Source organism: Neodiprion virginianus, chromosome 4 (genome assembly GCF_021901495.1).
Source record: "Neodiprion virginianus isolate iyNeoVirg1 chromosome 4, iyNeoVirg1.1, whole genome shotgun sequence".
NCBI classification, from domain to species: Eukaryota; Metazoa; Arthropoda; class Insecta; order Hymenoptera; family Diprionidae; genus Neodiprion; species Neodiprion virginianus.
In genome coordinates, this window is record NC_060880.1 from 8,441,719 (window position 1) to 8,458,922 (window position 17,204).

Here is a 17,204-nt window from a genome sequence, read left to right on the forward strand (position 1 = left end):
TTTAGTTTACAAATTTATACTCGAACCCAAAAAAGCATCGAAAAAATATTTTTGTCCGCTAGCAGCCTTTTGCTCTTTATTGAACTTTTATTCAATTTCAACGTTTCTAACCATATTTTCACGTTTCAAGCCTGGATACGGTAAGAAAAAATATACGCTCTTCCGTCTTTTTCAAAACAAAAGATATAATGACGTAAGATAAAAAATTTCGAATATGAAAGAAGTCCTGTGGAATACTCGATTTCAAAAATACTCGTACAAAGCGATTTTAGTATAATTTAACAAACCTAAAACTACTGGCAGAGATTTTTTCTTTTCTTGTCCATGCTTGAGATAATTAAAACACGTCGATTGTCAAATTTTTCTTCGGGTAACCGCGATAACGGATATTCGAGTTTTACTACATTCTTGTACTACACCGGAGCTTAAAAGAGCCATTAAAATAACGCAACAAAAATACGCGCACACTACATAATGAAGAAAGTGCCTTACGATCCAGCGTTATTTTTCACACAGTATGAATATTTATGCCCAACCCTAACCACCAGACATTGTGGTCAGGCTTAGTTTATTCAAGCGAATATTTACAGCTCGGTCGTGTTGGGGCTTAGCGGACAAATCAGGAGGAAATAAATGCCGGAGAAAACAGCCTTTGCGACTGCATTATGAATTCGCTCTCCCGTTACAGCTTGCTTTTCACTTTTGTAATATCGCATAACCTCACTTTCCAACCTAACCTAACCTAACCTAACCTAACCTAACTTAAAGGAATTCAAGTGATACGGAAATGAATTATATTTGAAGAGAACATTGGAATATAAAAACCCGAAGTAACGAAGTTGTGCAATGACGAGTTATTGATGCAATTGGTTTATGAACGATACGTTAAAACTTTGCTGATATTACGCGTAAACCTTTATAGTCAATTATTCTCAATATGTGATTGAGTTGAACTGAGCTGATAATATGCGGCACGTATAAAAAGGAATTCGTTGATTTAATTGAATCATTAATATTTTCGACGTGTGACAGATATTGATTCGATTTAAGTTAATTTTTGTACAACTAAATCTTGACCAATTCCCTTACCGATATTCAGTTACATTAATCAGTATTTTAATCAAGTTACTATTATAGAAATTGGCTAAACGATTAACGAATTAAATTATTGAGCTAATAAGTTTTTTTATCACCGACATTCGTTCTCTCGAATTTTTTGTTTTCAACGAAAGTCGTGTCATGAAGATGAAATAATTTATCATTCGGTTATTTCAACGTTTCTGTTTGTCTTCTAGTTTCCGTTCGGTATTGGGTTTACTTCGCGATGTAAAATTATTTAAGCAGTTTAAATTTGTGTAACTATAATTCTACCATATAAACCACTTCTCACTTCAAATCTTATCAGTCTCATGACGGCTGTTTTTATTTGGTAGTACGGCATATACGGTAACTTGAATGAACTAATCAACTTTCAAACCAATGCGAATAACAATTTAATGGAACTCGAATTTGTCCAGTTACTCACATGCCTGTAATTTGATCAACGCTAGTAATTTCATATCTCTTTATATTCCAGAAGCAATATCAAATCGTCCGCAGTAATGAAAATTGGGATCGGAACAGCGGCCATGATGGTTGAAATAAGGAAAGGTACGTTTCTGAAGTAATATTCACCTCCTCTATACGTAACGTAGTTTAAATTATTCCATTCCTGCCCGGGGCAAGATGATATGTTAATCCGTCAAATTAATGTGTCAGACAATATTGGTACACGCGAATCCAATTCGCAATCTGCGCAGATCTGTTGTTTTCTCATCCAAGCTACAGACACGCACGTATATTATATACATGCATATATATTCTCGTATACTTATAATGTAATATATATATAAATATATATATATGTGTATAAGACAATGCCTCTGGGGGGTCGTATTGATATTATAATACATTCATGCTCTATCACATACATAGTGTATAAGCATAGTTAGCGTAAAACAAGACCACCGATGTAGAAGTTCGAGGTGCCCGTTGTTATAATTAAAAAACGGCGTTAGTGCTCGGGGGGAAGTTTTTTCTGCTCAACCAGTCTGGAAAATTAATTCTATTTACGAAGCAGGGATCAGCAACGCCGGGGATGGACGGCTAAATTAAATGACACGATCACTCTGCGGCTCCGAGGTCTAGTTAATGCTTTGATTCCATTTTCTTTTCGTAACATGATATTTGGACAGTTGGAAGTGTAACTGTTACACGTGACGTTCGTCACGTAAGAACCTTCCAACCTGCCGTTAGACTTCACTTCTTTGATGGAATTGTCAGTGGATATCACCTTAAATTCCTGAAGAATCGCGAACTTAGAAGAGACTATAAATTTATCGTTATAGAAAAATGTGTTCAGAAGTTTGTAGACACAAATATATAGAAAAAAGTGTTATGTAATGGTATGAACCTGGAATTATACTGATAACTTTATGAAATGTTTGTAATAACCTGTAATGCTTATTATAGCAGTTGATATAAGTCAATGGAATTTCTTCATCACTATGGAAAAAAAGCAAATTCTACGTATTCGGGTATTCAACTTCATATTTTATCAGCTTTGCCGTGTAAGTGGGTATATGTTGCATCTATGTAGATACATACGTAAAGACACTTCAGAAACGATGTCATATGTGAATTTGCAAACAGCGCTACAAGATACGGACAACATTTTGTATACTCACTGAATCGCTATTACCTTTGCATCCCTTTGTCAAAGTGCACTGCTGCACGATGCTGGCTCCGTGATCTCTTTGAATCGTACAACTTTTCTGCAGCATGCTCACCTCTGATCGTGCGAAAGGCGTAGTGTATGAGCAGTCCCGAAAGCGCTTGTGTAAAACGCAAGCACCAGAGCTTGAATATCTCTGCCGCTCGGGAGTCCTTGAATTTCGCTGTTCGAAACGCTTTATACACGTATACAGGGTGAGTCAAAAGCATGGAAACCCCTAGAAATCTCAGAAGGTTTGGTGAAAAACAAATTACTAATGTTAAATCTCAAGTAATTTTTAACAAGGGATACAATGATCACCTTTGATTTGACCTTGAACCTCATCTTCAAGATCATTTCGAGATCTACGTTGAATTTTCAAATAGGAACCCCCATTTTTGGGGCCAGAATCGGGAAAAGACTGGGAAATTTTATGTTCTAATGTGTGTTAAGATCAAAAGTATGCTTGGTAACAATAACGCGGATAATTTTGAGGATCCGCATTCCAAGTACCTAAGATATTTCACTCCTAAAATCTAGAAAGAATGTTTCAATATTCATGGTATCACTGATTTGGATAAAAATTTCTATAAAAACCTTACCGATCATCTTTGCGATGCTGATGAGTATCGGCGTCAATTCGTTATTTCTATGTACTCCATTATGCTTTTATCCATTCTTATAATGTGAAAACAGATTGTATAAAAAATAGCATCATATACATAGGCGCCGACTCCAGGGTTGCTCAATCACAAGTACCTACATTGAGTTGTATGTTTCGAAGTATTTAATATTTTCAATAGATGATTTTGTACTTGGTACTTTCATCGTTTGTATAAAGTAACGAATCATTTTACATAAATCGGTGCACAAAAATATAGATGTCTGATTCAACTTCATAGATTTTCTAGATTTTCCATTTCTTCTTTTTTTGTTTTAACGCGAGTTATCAGTGTTCCGATTTACGATTTCTGTTTTTTAGGTGGCTCATGTTTTGCATAGCAACCCCTTTTCTGTAAGGAGACCGGTACACGGGTGTTTCAGATTTAAAAATGTTTCTTCTACTCAATGTACTTGATACTCAAATATCTTGATTTATCGTTATACGCTGCCATAAACGAGAACATTATCCACCCTTAAATCACCATCGTTCTACGACTGATTGAAAGTTTGGCAGATATGAACCGCACTGCCATTAGTCTCTGGTAAGGAAGTCAACGGTAAGTACACGGTACTTCCTTTTAATATCCGATGTCTCTAACTGTCTTCCCGCATTAATTGTAAGTATCACGCTCTGCTAATAGCTCATGGAGTTATAAGTTTCGAGGTAGATACAGGCGGCCTACTTGTAACCCAGGAGTAAAAACACAGCGGGAACTGCTTAGCGACTCTAGGGCCAACTGCCAAGGAAGGAACTTCCAAGCTGTAAAACTTTCGTTATAAATCAAAGAGAAGTTGGAAAGATGCTATGTGTGGGAGGAGTTCGGGACAGGGGGGAAAGCGGCACGCGTTAAACGTTTCAAGCAGTTTGCTTTGCTGCAGGAAACATGGAATTCGTAAGTGAGAATTTTAGGATCCCCGAGAGAGATGGAACGTGGATAAATAAATAAATAACCAGAGACATGATCTCACCAGAGGTGGGAAAATAAAATCTTTTATTTTTCGCGAGAGGCACACTCGCCTCTTCGCATTTTACACCCAGTAATATATATTATATGTAATTAATCACTTGGGCCATCAAAAGCTCCGTAAAATCTTTAAGGGTTTACCTTCCAGTACGTTATAAGAGTTTGTCGAAAGTTTTTCGTCCAATCGTAGTGCGAATTCTTGTGCAAAAGTCGCACATTTAATACTACATGCAGTTCTTTGTCAAGGAAATTTCACAACCAGACATACAGGAGCGATAAGAAAAATTACAGAAAGTCGTAGATCTGGCTTACGGAATTTTTTGAAATTGCATTTTCCATATCTTCAGCGCAAATCCTAATCGTTATGTGTAATTTTGCTCGTTTATCGGAAAATTCGATAATAGTACAAGGTTAAAAACCATGAGGCTAATGCTGGAATATTCTTCATCATCAGCAGTCAGATCATTTCATAATTCGACCGGTGCACTTGTGAATGATTTACTGATGTAGATCCGTTACGGATTTGTACAGTGGGATTACACATTAAACTCCCAACTCGGGATTCTGGTAGACCTATCAGGTATGTCGCGTCTCTTGGCGAATAGTTCATCCGAGAACTTTGGCCCATTGCATTTCAAAACAGTTGAACACTTGATACACCACGAAGTAACGTCTCCAACCATGAACTATGGGCCGATTAAGCTTCGGTATGTGCGATGTCACACATTCGCGATATCATCAAAATTCCTCAACCAAATGTAAGTAGAGATCAGAGCCTCAGGGACGCTTTTCGAACGTTTTTTTCAACCCCGAAATGCCTAATTTCAAGTAAATTTATAAGACGATCCTACGAAACTTCCAGATTTGGATAATCACTCGTTCATAGATTTCAAGAAGAGTAAATCTTCCCATATTATAGATTGCAGATAAAACAGTTTCTACTTTATCGACAAATAAGTTCGTCCAGAGAAGGTAGACGCACCTATCCCTCTTGTTAGTTTTATAGTTTATGACTGATCTAACGCTACATTGGCTGCATTGGCTCTCGCATGAACGTGACTAAAAGACATACGTTTGTAATTCAATGTAATCTGCGATAATGAATGCTTGTAATAACAATAGAATTTTCAACCTCATCTGAATTTCCCTGAAATTAGACTCGATGATAAAAATTTAATTAATCCGATGCACGAATGAATTCTGCTCATCTCCGTGTGGAATATACAGGAACCAGTTTGGTGTGCAACCATAATTTGAAATTGACAACGAGTTTGAACCTCTCGGGACGTACTGCTGTGCGTTAATGTAATTGGCGTAGTGAGTTACAGGGAGGTGGAGAGGAGGGTGTGAGAAGGGGTAGAGACGGACAGCCAGAGCCTCCGTCATGTGGGAAATATACGCGCGATATGAGGGTAGTAATTTAACTCGGCGGTGATCCCCTTGACGGAAAACTATGCGCGTCAGCCTTAACCTAACCTGAGGAAACCTAACCCCATACAATCTATACCTCGGACGAGAGAAACTAGGTGAAAGGTAGCGGAGCTGCACCCCGACAATCGACCCCCTATTCCCCACGTTAACTTGATTCAGCCTCCTCGATGAATATTCGATGGCTCATTAGTATCGTAACCGGGCACTATACAGCACTTTCTCGCACTTTGTCCGCGTCTCGGTGTTGCAGCGTGGCGCCGATCAATGGAACCGCAGTAAAAAAAGGCGGGAAAAAAAAAAAACTGCGCCCGTGAACCGAGAGAATTAAAAGTCTACCCTCCCGTAATTATGTCGCCATCAGTAACGGGTATTCGAAAATAACTGAGTGTAAGATATCCATATCTGCCTTTCCCTGCACATCGTGCATATATACATATAAAATTAAACGGAGTCTGTGAACTTGTCGACCACTTTTTTACGTTCATTACGCGAAAATGTTGGCTTTTTATCTTCTTTGCCTCTTCAACTTCGCCACTTTCTAGCTCTTGTGGAACCCACCTTCTCGTTAATATATTTCACATTTTTAAATTCAACCACTTGCACTTGGGGAATTTTCTCAATTTCTTTGGTATAAATGTTTTGGTAAAAATATGTAGCTTGCAGGAGAAGAAATATCGGGACGCTGTTGGAAAGTTGTTGATTCTATCACATCTTCAACGATATTCTAGTCTCGAGATTGATTTTTCGTTGAAAAAGGTGGAAAATATTTCTTAATTTGGAAGCGATCGTTTATACTTCGCTGATAATAAATTGACAAATAATTTCTGAAAAAAAGAATGTACGGAATCACCCTTAAGAAAAAAAATATTTTTTATACTTTTCAATGAAAAGTAAATTCCGTGTAAGATCGCAAAAATTATGACAGTAAACCCGTTTAACGGTTGATATAGAACTACAACTTTAATACCGTCATGTATTTTTACTCCCGCAACCGGTATTTTTCAAGATACGCTTACTGGAAAGAAAAACCGGAGTATTTTCCGTACGGTTGCATTTTAAAATCTGCAATAACTCACCCAAAGTCTTTTTCAACTATAAGTACTAAGAACTGGCCAAGTTTCAACAAATTCCGCGCAGTCATCGAGAAAAAGTGGCTGAGATTACAAAAAATGGTTTCCACACTGCGTGTGTTCACGCGAAAAATTTGCCGAGCCTCAAAGCCCAAGGCTTGAGGCAGCAGAGGAGCATCATTCCTTTTATCTCACAAGCAGAAAGTAATATTAGAAAGGAGACATATCTCCGCGTTACAAAAGTGGGCCACATTCTGCTCGAAAGATTGTCGTTCCAATGACGCCGCTCGCAGCGCTGGTTTCGTTTCTTGCACTACGTCTGATGGCTGGCAAAACGAAAGAAACTATCAAGCCCCTACAAACGCTATCTTAACGCTTTGCTATCGAAAAAAGCGAAATTATTGTGCAATACTAAATGTTGTTATGCGTTGGTAATCAACCTCTTCGCAGCCTTGTGTAAAAAAATGTCTCGTCAACTTTGCAGATTTGGCATATATTTACGCTAAAATGCAAAGATAATAAGTCAAATACTTGTGTATTTTTGGCCAATATACGTATTACCGACAGTTGAGGGTTTAAGAACAACAGAAAATTCAAGTTGTTGTAGTACAACCTCCCAAACTGCTATCGAATCGCAAGTAAATGAATCTACTAACGTCAACATTAAATTTAACCTGACAACAATTTGGCAATATATTGCGAAAGATTTGAACGAAAATCCTTCGCCAGCAAATTGAACATAACCTTTTTACAGAAAAGATAACTTTGTGGAGTCTTATTTTCTGCCGAGGAATTTTGTTTTCTAGTCATTCTGAAACGTATTCCACCCAACACCCGGATATAAAACAATGTGTACTCATTTTTTTTATTAAAAATTGTTCACGTGTGTAGCGTGTTCAAATTTCCGAAGCAACAAACATATCCAGCGCCGCGAGCGGCGCTATTGGTACTACAAACTTCCGATCAAAATGCGTCCCACCTTCGCCATCGAAAAGAGTACGAAGTTATGTCTCCTTCCTAATATTACTTCCTGCTCACGACAAAATTCAATCGACTTTTGTCCCCAATCCGCTCACCTCCATGAAACAGATTGCGAACATATTTATGGGGGGGGGGGGTTAGTTATTGTTGTTAATAATTTAAGTAAGTGACGATGCATGTTACGAAATTTGCGCCAAAATATGCAGCTTCGGCAATTCTTTCCCATGACAAAACTTGGGTCGGGCCGTTAAATTTTTGCCGTCGTTCAATTTTGCGAAATATTTAATTTTGAAGTTTCGCTAATTGTCGGTTATTATTAAACCATTTGAAACTGGTATACTCATTCTGTTCTGACTTGAAGTACGGAATTATTTTGACGAAAAAAATTGTTTTCGGTGTATACGGACTCAAATACCAATATATTTTTCCCTTCACGTCGTCGAATAATGAAGCCTCCTTCAATACTACAAAAGCCCCAGTGTCACTTGGGAAATATTACATATTTTTCATACAATTTTTATCGTTTTTTTGATCATAATATTTATTATTATATTTGATTACAACGCGAGAAAGAACACCGAAAATTTGAAAGTAGAAGATTTTTGTGTGACTTGAAAAATCCAAAACTCGCAACAAAGCTAAACACGTCCAGTTGTTACGTGACAAATAAGTTTTTGAGTTATTGTTCCTAACGGAAATGTTGACGATGGAATGGAACTTGCTTTTTCTTTTCTTTTGATGCATTTCCTAATTATTGATGACTTCGGTTTAAATTTTAGTTATGTTCTTATATTTTTTATTTTTTATTTCACGTAATTTGACCTTCATCCGCGTACTTTTACTTTGCTTCTTTTTACTCTTATTTTGTTTCGCTATATACATCAGTTTATTGTTTCTCTGTTTCTATTACTTTGACTGTTTTTGTTTTGCTTCAGTTGGTTCAAGGTTTTCAATTGTATTTTATCCCTCGACTTGTATTTTTTGCTTGCTCCTCTCTTGAATTTTTGTCTTTATAATTACTGCGCTTGTTTGAAAAATATAAATCTTGGTTTTCTAACATTGCCGTGGACATTTACAAAGATTAACAACAATAACAACGACAACAACAACTATGCAGAAAAAAATTTAAACTATTCGGATATTGATAGAATCTTGTAGGCGACGGTTTTTTTTTTTTTTGACTTTTGATAACGAATCGAAGCTCGGACTTTCAAAATTTGTAATTTCGGATCCATTATGGTGGGTCAAAATTTTTGAAATTCGTTGTATTTTCACGTAATATGATACCTGAGGGCTTGTGAATCGTTAATCATAAATCCGAATCTGTAGTTGAAACTTGCAGCGTAAAAGTGGGAATTCGAAAACTGGCTTACGGTCAGCCTGAAGCCGGTTGTTTTTCTTAAATATCTGTGTCTTGAGAGTTACTCGATCAATTTTCAGCTTAGAATATTCAAAGTTTAACGTGTTATGATTTTTTTTTACAGCAAAATGATTTTGTTGCTTTAGGATACTTTTTTTCAATGTACATCAATACTTATACAAACAATGCCACAACAATTCAAAATTTCATATTGCTAGAAATAACTAGTTTTCTTTGAAACATCGTAGTTAAAGAGTATCTTGGAATTATTTTTAAATTTATGTAATCGATTTCTCCATTTCTACGCCATGCGCCATGATGTTTAATGTGATACTAGATTTATACACAGGGGGTGTGCAGCGTAAGGGTTGAAGATAAATTGGCATCGGAATTCGAGACGGGTGCATCTGTGTGGGTTCGCTTGGTTTGGCGCGAAGTCGTCCGTACGATAATCGCAGGTTGAACCGGACAATAAAACACAACGACGATGAGACTGAAATTTACGAGTTATTCGAAAATTCTCATCGTATGTCGAGGCGAATAAATATTCGGATCAATTCCTGCGTTCGTCGATATTCAGAACCACTTTGCTGTGACATGGTTATTATATGACGTTCAGGCTTTCGTCGATACTACGAAGCACGAACCGGCGTCTTGGGATTCGGTAAAGTCACGAAAGCAACGCTTCTTTCGAATTATATCTGCCCGCGTTAGCAGCTAGGCGTTTCTTTTTCTCGAGAGAATGAAACTTTGAAAAGAATATACGGACACGGCTGTATTTCATATTGCTGTGACAGTTACTTTGTGCATCCGTGCAGACAGTAACGAAAAATAGTTCCGATGGTCGCGTATTTCTATGTATAGCTCTACCTTCGATGCGCAATGGGTGGTGTTGATGCGCGGGTACATTCCTGATGGAAATTTTCTATTTTTGCTAAAGATTTCTCAAGAATATCAGCAAATTTTTAGACATCTACTCTGATATTGATGTCATTTTCAGGTCAAATCCAAAACGAAGTATTGCACAATTTTTTACGTGGTAAATAAGAAAAATATTGATTTTCTCCGCACCTCTCAAGCTCTCCTAAATTATTTTACCAACGTACATGAATTTTTTTCATTAGATATATTTTACTTTTGCTGAAATCTTTTAGCAATTTTCAGATATTTCCAATCTACTTTCTAAATGGCACCCGTCCTGCAAAACTTTTTCAAAATATTTTCAAAAATTAAAGATCAATCTCAAAAGACTTTCCTGCAGGGATGTAGATATGTTGGTACCTACTGGCTATACGTAGAAACGTTTGACATACAAAGGTGTAATTTACTTGTTCGGCTTCACATGCACCTATATCCAAGTACAGTAATGCAGATTTCATCAATTTTGCACGCTACATGATAATTTCGTTGAATTCTTTCTCTTCTTTTTGCCTTTTCTGTCACGCGACTGTCTGGCATCGCAACACGAGAAACGAGTCTTCTTTTTCTCACCCTCTATGCTCGTAACTTTTGAAAGATTATTCGATGTCTGCAGCAACGATTCGTCAAATGTACGTATCATTATTGTCAGTAACGTAATACGAAGCCTAATGTAGTCATCAGCTGATCTTTTCCTGCTATTAGGTATTTCGAATGTGTCGAAAACAGTTTTCTTTAGTTTTGGGTTTCATACAGTTCAATGTAATACATTTTACCAACATATTATAAATATTCTTTGGTATTCAATAATTTATTTACTTATTTATTTTTTTGCAACATTGAGTGTATTTTAAGCATAAACACAAATTGTAGCATTATAGAATATCTCTAGGATAACTATTGTACGAATAAACGTGAAACCAGAATCACTTATCACGATTGAAATATCTATAAATCCTCGATCATCAGTATTGGAAACGGAATTATAATTCTTTGAAAGTTGAATTTTAGTAATGTAAATTGCTTTGTATGTGTCGATTCGCTTGTAATACAAACTTTGAGCATTTGATTTTATCGCTAAATCAAAATTCCGTTAAAACAATGAAAATTCCTGTTTTCTTTCTATCCAAAAATTTTTTATCGCAATTGTTTATTTTGAACAAAACCGAAATCATTCGTGTTTCAAAAACTACTTCCAATTCGCCTCGAAATTTTGTAATAAAATACACGTTATACTCATTTTGAAGTATCGAGGAAGTTTCATAGGCAAAAATACTACCACAGGCCTGTTTTTCATTCTGTAGATATTAATTTTAATGCTGAAAGTTTCCAGCTTGCGATCCGTGCATTCTGGTCGATCCTCGATCCAGTTGCATTCCAGGCGACGTGGTTCCGTTCTCCTGGAGTACGCCGTCCTGGTGTGAGTGTCGCGTTTGATACGCGGAATTGAAAATTGGAAAAAAATTTCGACAGCCGCAGCTATGCCTACTGAGAAACCGAATTGTATGATATAAAAATTGAATTTTGCACAGCTCTCGAGATTTTATGTCGTATACAGTAGCGCTCAAAAGTATTATGACAGTATGAAATTCATTATTACTACTTTGATCAGTCGTTCTACTTGTCTTTCTTTAATTCAATATTATTTTCTAGCGACCGGGAATTCATTTTCTACAATTATTTAGAACATCGAATTTCTTCTTTGTCTTTGTCAAAATGGTTTCGAACGTTACTGTACTTATCTATCCTAAAAAGTGATACATGGGCACTTATACCGCCTACAGATTAATGAATTATTCATCGTCACCAGTGCTCTCGTACAGAAAGTATTCGGTGAAACAGAACACTAGAGTCTGTGCAAGATAGAATATATGACGTCCTTCTTGACTGTGAGTAGCCACTTTCAGTAAATATTTCCCGTGTGCGTATGTAAAAGGAGCCTCGTTAGGACCTTCATGATAACCAGAGGACAATTTACGTTGTGATGATTGATATTCGTTAGTTTAATTGTTGATTATCTTGTTACATCAGTTAGTTTTCTCGAGTATGGTAAATTTAGAACATAATTATTTTTGATTGTAATCAAGTTATTTGCTGTACGAGGATGAAAAATACTGGGAAAAGTATCAGAATTCCAGGAATTTCAGTTAGCCTTGAAAAGGCTAATAGAACAAGATTACGTTTTTATTTTTCCATTTTTGAAATTTTTTACTCTTCTTTCCGACAGGGCAAGAAAGTTCTTTCAAAATTCATTAAACGCCAGAAGGAAAATGTGTTTCATTACTACGAAAGCAATCCGAATACTCGTATCAAAGCATTCAGCCGGATGAATATACACGTAGAGAATATCCTCGGGACGATCCCATGAATATTCTCCGCTAAAGTCATGTCAGATTGTTTTTTTTTTTTTTTTGACATCTGAGTAATGAAAATTTTCCTAATCCTCGTAATAAATGTCAGCTCATATTTCAGGTATTCTACTAGAACTCATTTTTCGAGGCTCGTAAAGGATCCCAGATAAATTATTGCCGACCATGTTTCTGTCCTCGAGTTGTAAAAAAGTGAACAGTGAACGTCCAGAAAACGTTGAAACATCCTCTATCAAGTACCTCAGTATCATCGCTGGCTACGAATACAAAAATTCCAATTTAGCGAGCCCGATTAAATTCCCGTCTGAAGCGAGGCTAATATTGCTCTTCGATGACGGTAAGGCCTTCAGCTCGAATAATTGATGAAGTGAATCAGGGTTGAGCGTGATTACGTCATCATTGGACAAGCTTACAATTACAATAAAATCGTTCAAACCTCGACAAATATTGTAGTCCCTGCAGACTCGAGTGGCTTCAGGAATAAATTTCTTGGGATAGCCGTAAAATTCAGAAGCTTTCGGACATCTCGTTTCCATTCGAGGCCGATTTCATTGATCGGTGAAATATTATTACTGGACAATTCAGACTCGTAAATTCAATTCACAAAGTTCATTGAAAATTACTTTTCGAATGGAGATAATCCGATTTTCGAACAGTGCCTATTCATTCACCAGAAAGAGTCCCTCAAATGAAACGAGATTCGGTGAAGTAATCGTGTTACGGTTCCACCTGCAACCCTTTCGATTCAAAGTTCTTTCTGTGACGGAAAAAAATTTACTCGCGTTGAAATGTTTCTCCCGTTGTATCGAAATCGTTGCAAAATTTTCACGTCTCTCTCCGTAGAAGTGAAACTAGTTTCACGCGATGCCGCTAGAGTTCACTAAAATCTGATGAATTTAATGGAAAACAGATAAGCAGCGCAGTGCAGAGGTGATCAAAAATGCCAGGAATTACGCCGAGTCACTTGAAACCAGCAATTATCTACATGTCTATGTAAACCCCTCGAACTGAACGCCCGGAAAATGTATATTCACGATTTGAAATTCAATTAATCGATGCAGCGATGTCACGATACCTCCATTCGTCATACAGAGTCCGAACAAACACAACTCTTCATCGATCGCCTAATTTATTGTGAAACTTGTTTGCGTTTCATCGTTATACGTGTACAATCTGCATCGTGACCGCCATCGACACGCGATGATCATCCGTCGTTGATCGTGATCAATGAGTCGATCAGGCGTTATACGTTCTCATGGTTTCGACTTGCGTGTCAAGCACGAATAACAATCCGGGAAAACAAATCTGCACGGCTTATCCTTAATAATAGAACGAGATATCGACGGGCGAGCGGAACGATTTATACCTATTTCAGAATTTGTCTCGAAAGCATCGTGGCCCAGAATTTCATTCAAAAAAGTTGCATTTCAGAATCTTACTCAACAAAATCGTATCTCAAATTTATACTTTAATCTCATATCGCATCTCAATGCTCGGGGATAATTGCTACCATGATTACATTACATTAACCGAGTAGTTGATCACAATGCAAAAATGGCGTACACTGATTACAATTACAAATATCGCAAATCGATCGCAATGATTACAGGGATTGCAGAAAGTTTGAAAGGATTGCAAATAGATTGCAAAATATTACAAACGATTACAGAGATTGTAAGAATGTTCAAAAAAATTCAAAGATTACAAAAGATTACAGGGATTACGTGAAGATTACAAAGATTACAGCGAGATTGCAAACGATTACAGAGATTGCAGGAAATACAAAAAATTTTTAACCTTGCGACGATTACAGACGATTACAAAGCTTACAGGAAAATTACAAAGGGCACGACATGATTGCAAAAGGTTATAAGCGATTACAGAGATATCAAGGATTACAAAAAATTACAAATATTGCCGGAGATTACATAGAAAATTTCAAAAAGATAACAGAGCGTACACAAGATTACAAAGAATACATAATATTGCAGTAGCCTGTGTAAACCAGATTACAACAGTGATTAGTCCCTCGACATTAACGCAACTATTTTGATGAATGACTGATAACTGATAATTTATGCAAATCATTATACGTTGAAAAAATCTGCTTAAAATACGTAATATTTTCAAGGTAACGAGTACCAACATTTTCGCAAAAATGATACAAAGCCATCAGCGGTACAGTTTCAGGAAATTTTTTGACTAAAATCGTGACTTTAATGAAGTTCCGAGAGACAATTTTTAAATTAAATTGAAAAAAAAAGTGATAGGATGTCGTTCTTCTCGGCTGCCGATATAATCGTCCGCCGTCTGACAATCAAAAGGCGCGAATTCGGGAACGGAAGAAGCGAGAGTCTGGCCACCCGGCTGAGGAGCGTGAGAATGATTGGCGTGATTCGGAGGCTGATGACCGGCTTCCGGCAGCACTCCCTCGTGCTTCGTTCTGTAGGCCTGTTTATACTCGACAAGAGCCACGGATTGCACCGGATACGAAGGTTATAACAACGCAAACAGCCGCCCCTATCCAGGCCTCGCTACCTCGAACCGCTCCAATAACTTTCTACCCATATACATGCGCGGGTCGATCTTTCATCGTGAAGAGAAATCGACAAAGGTTAAGCAAGGTCATCACTCTTCTCAATCATTGTTTACCTGTTACCGGGAAGAAAGAAGCTGAGGAGTGGATACTCGAGTCATGCAGCTCGCTAGCGAAAAGTGGGCCCGGTTTCGACTGCGACTCATTAGTACCGATTTTCGCCACTCGCTGCGTCCGTGTTCTTCGGTCGCTCGATAATATACCTATATATTGTTGCACGAATGAATTATCAGTTATCATCTATTTAAGGTCGAGTGTATGCTTTACAAAAAAAGCTTATGTACACTTTTTTATAAGACCGGTAGTTACGCTATAATATTCAAAAAAGGTCAAATTATATGTAACTTAACTTTTGACAGGCTGTAACTTTCACTCAGTTAGTTTTATGAAATTTTGACGAGAGACCTGTTTTGTAGAGCATTCAATTTCCTACAAAAATATGTCTTTAGATTTTTTGTACGATGCTTCGTTAGCTAGTTATAAAAATTAGAAGAAGCAAACAACATTTTTCCTATGTTATTCTTACGGAAAATGGAAAAGTGCGATGAGGCACCCCTAAGTATTAAAATTAGAATCTAAAATTTAGACTGGTGTCTTTGTATACCTAAATGAAACTTTTGAACCAGTTTGAAAGAAAAAAAAAAACAAATCTGTCTGATCTTTGTTCTAGAGGAAAAAAATTGTCGTAATATGAAACAGTCCAATCGAGATATGTACAAATGATTTTCGATTACCTGCCAAATTTAAATTTATTGAATATATTCGACGTGAAAATCACTTCTATGATTGATTTTTTTTGTGTGAAATAACTGTACAATAAATTATTTTAAGCCCATAATGTCGAAAAATATGTTATACGTTACTCACGATATTTGTCAGGCTGATTCAAACTCTGCACTGAAAGCAATCTGCGAAGTTAATTTTTATCATTAATTTGAATTTGAATTTGAATTTTGCACATGCGTAATATTACCTATCTTTTCACGGTATTGAATAATTTTTTAAAGCTGACGTCTAATTTTATAACGTCGAAAATACTATTTGAACAAGGCTTTCTTGCCTCAAAATATCGTACGAACCTCATTGTCAGGAGGAGAAGGATTAATTGTCATTTGAAAATGGCGCACACTGATTACAGTGACGAAGATCACAAACTGATTAGAATGATAACAGGGATTTCAGCAAAATTAAAAAGATTACAGCAACATTACAAAAGATTACAAACGGTTACAGAGATTATAAAGATTTCAAAAATTTGCAAAACTTGCAATGATTACAAAAGATTATAGGAATTACGCGAAGATCACAAATATTACAGCAGGATTACAAAAGATCAGAAACGATGACATAGGTTGCAGAGATTACAAAAATTACTGGAGACTACAAAGATTACCGGAGGTCGCAAAGATTACTTGAGTTTACTCAGAGATTGCAAAAAGATAACAGAATACACGAGGTTACAAGAAATATATGAGATTACAGTAACCTGTGTCACCACATTACGACAGTTATTAACCGTCGTCAATAGGGCTTTGTTTTTAAATTTGACTGAATTCGAGCCAAGGTAACCAAGAAAAAACGAAAACGTTTGACGTGTTAAAAGTTCAATGATGTGCTAAATTTCATAACTGTAGGTATGTAATTTTCATAATGACGGTGGTCACTAACTGGCAAAAATCGTGGTCATTGATCAGTCGTCTGGTTAATAGCCATTATCTCGTTAGTTATTTATTAACAGTGTTTATCATCAAACATTGGCGCTGGTTCAGCGTCACGGATCCATTCCCATACTTTGTTACCTGGCTACCTTTGCTATGTGACGGCGCTTGTGAGCAGCTGCAATACTTATAACTGTCCAACGTTTGTCGTGTGCCAATATTTTCACCGTACACAACACGTCGGCACGTATTTCAGCGAAGGTTGTACGACCAGAATACCTTCTGTTGAAAGGAAGATGATGGAATGACGTTTTTAATAGACGAATTTTTGATAGTTCTTCCGGTGCTGATCGTTGAGTAATATTTCGTATTGCACCGGTGACGACGTGTGATGTTAATAATTGCTTTTGAAAATCACTCGTTAAAGCTGACCTTTCTGCT

The 17,204-nt window shown here is 36.8% G+C and overlaps 1 protein-coding gene across 5 annotated transcripts in view; it reads left to right on the forward strand.

Annotated features, from left to right (window-relative positions):
- LOC124302331 (protein artichoke-like) overlaps positions 1-17,204 on the forward strand; it is a 255,418-nt gene that overhangs the window by 144,478 nt on the left and 93,736 nt on the right. For 4 of the 5 annotated variants that reach the window (XM_046758421.1, XM_046758422.1, XM_046758420.1 and 1 more), the window contains exon 2: positions 1,577-1,650. The exons of the other annotated variant lie outside the window; for it this stretch is intronic. The gene's annotated coding sequence lies outside the window, so the exon portion shown is untranslated. The remainder of the gene's footprint in view (positions 1-1,576; positions 1,651-17,204) is intronic. 5 annotated transcript variants of the gene reach the window in all.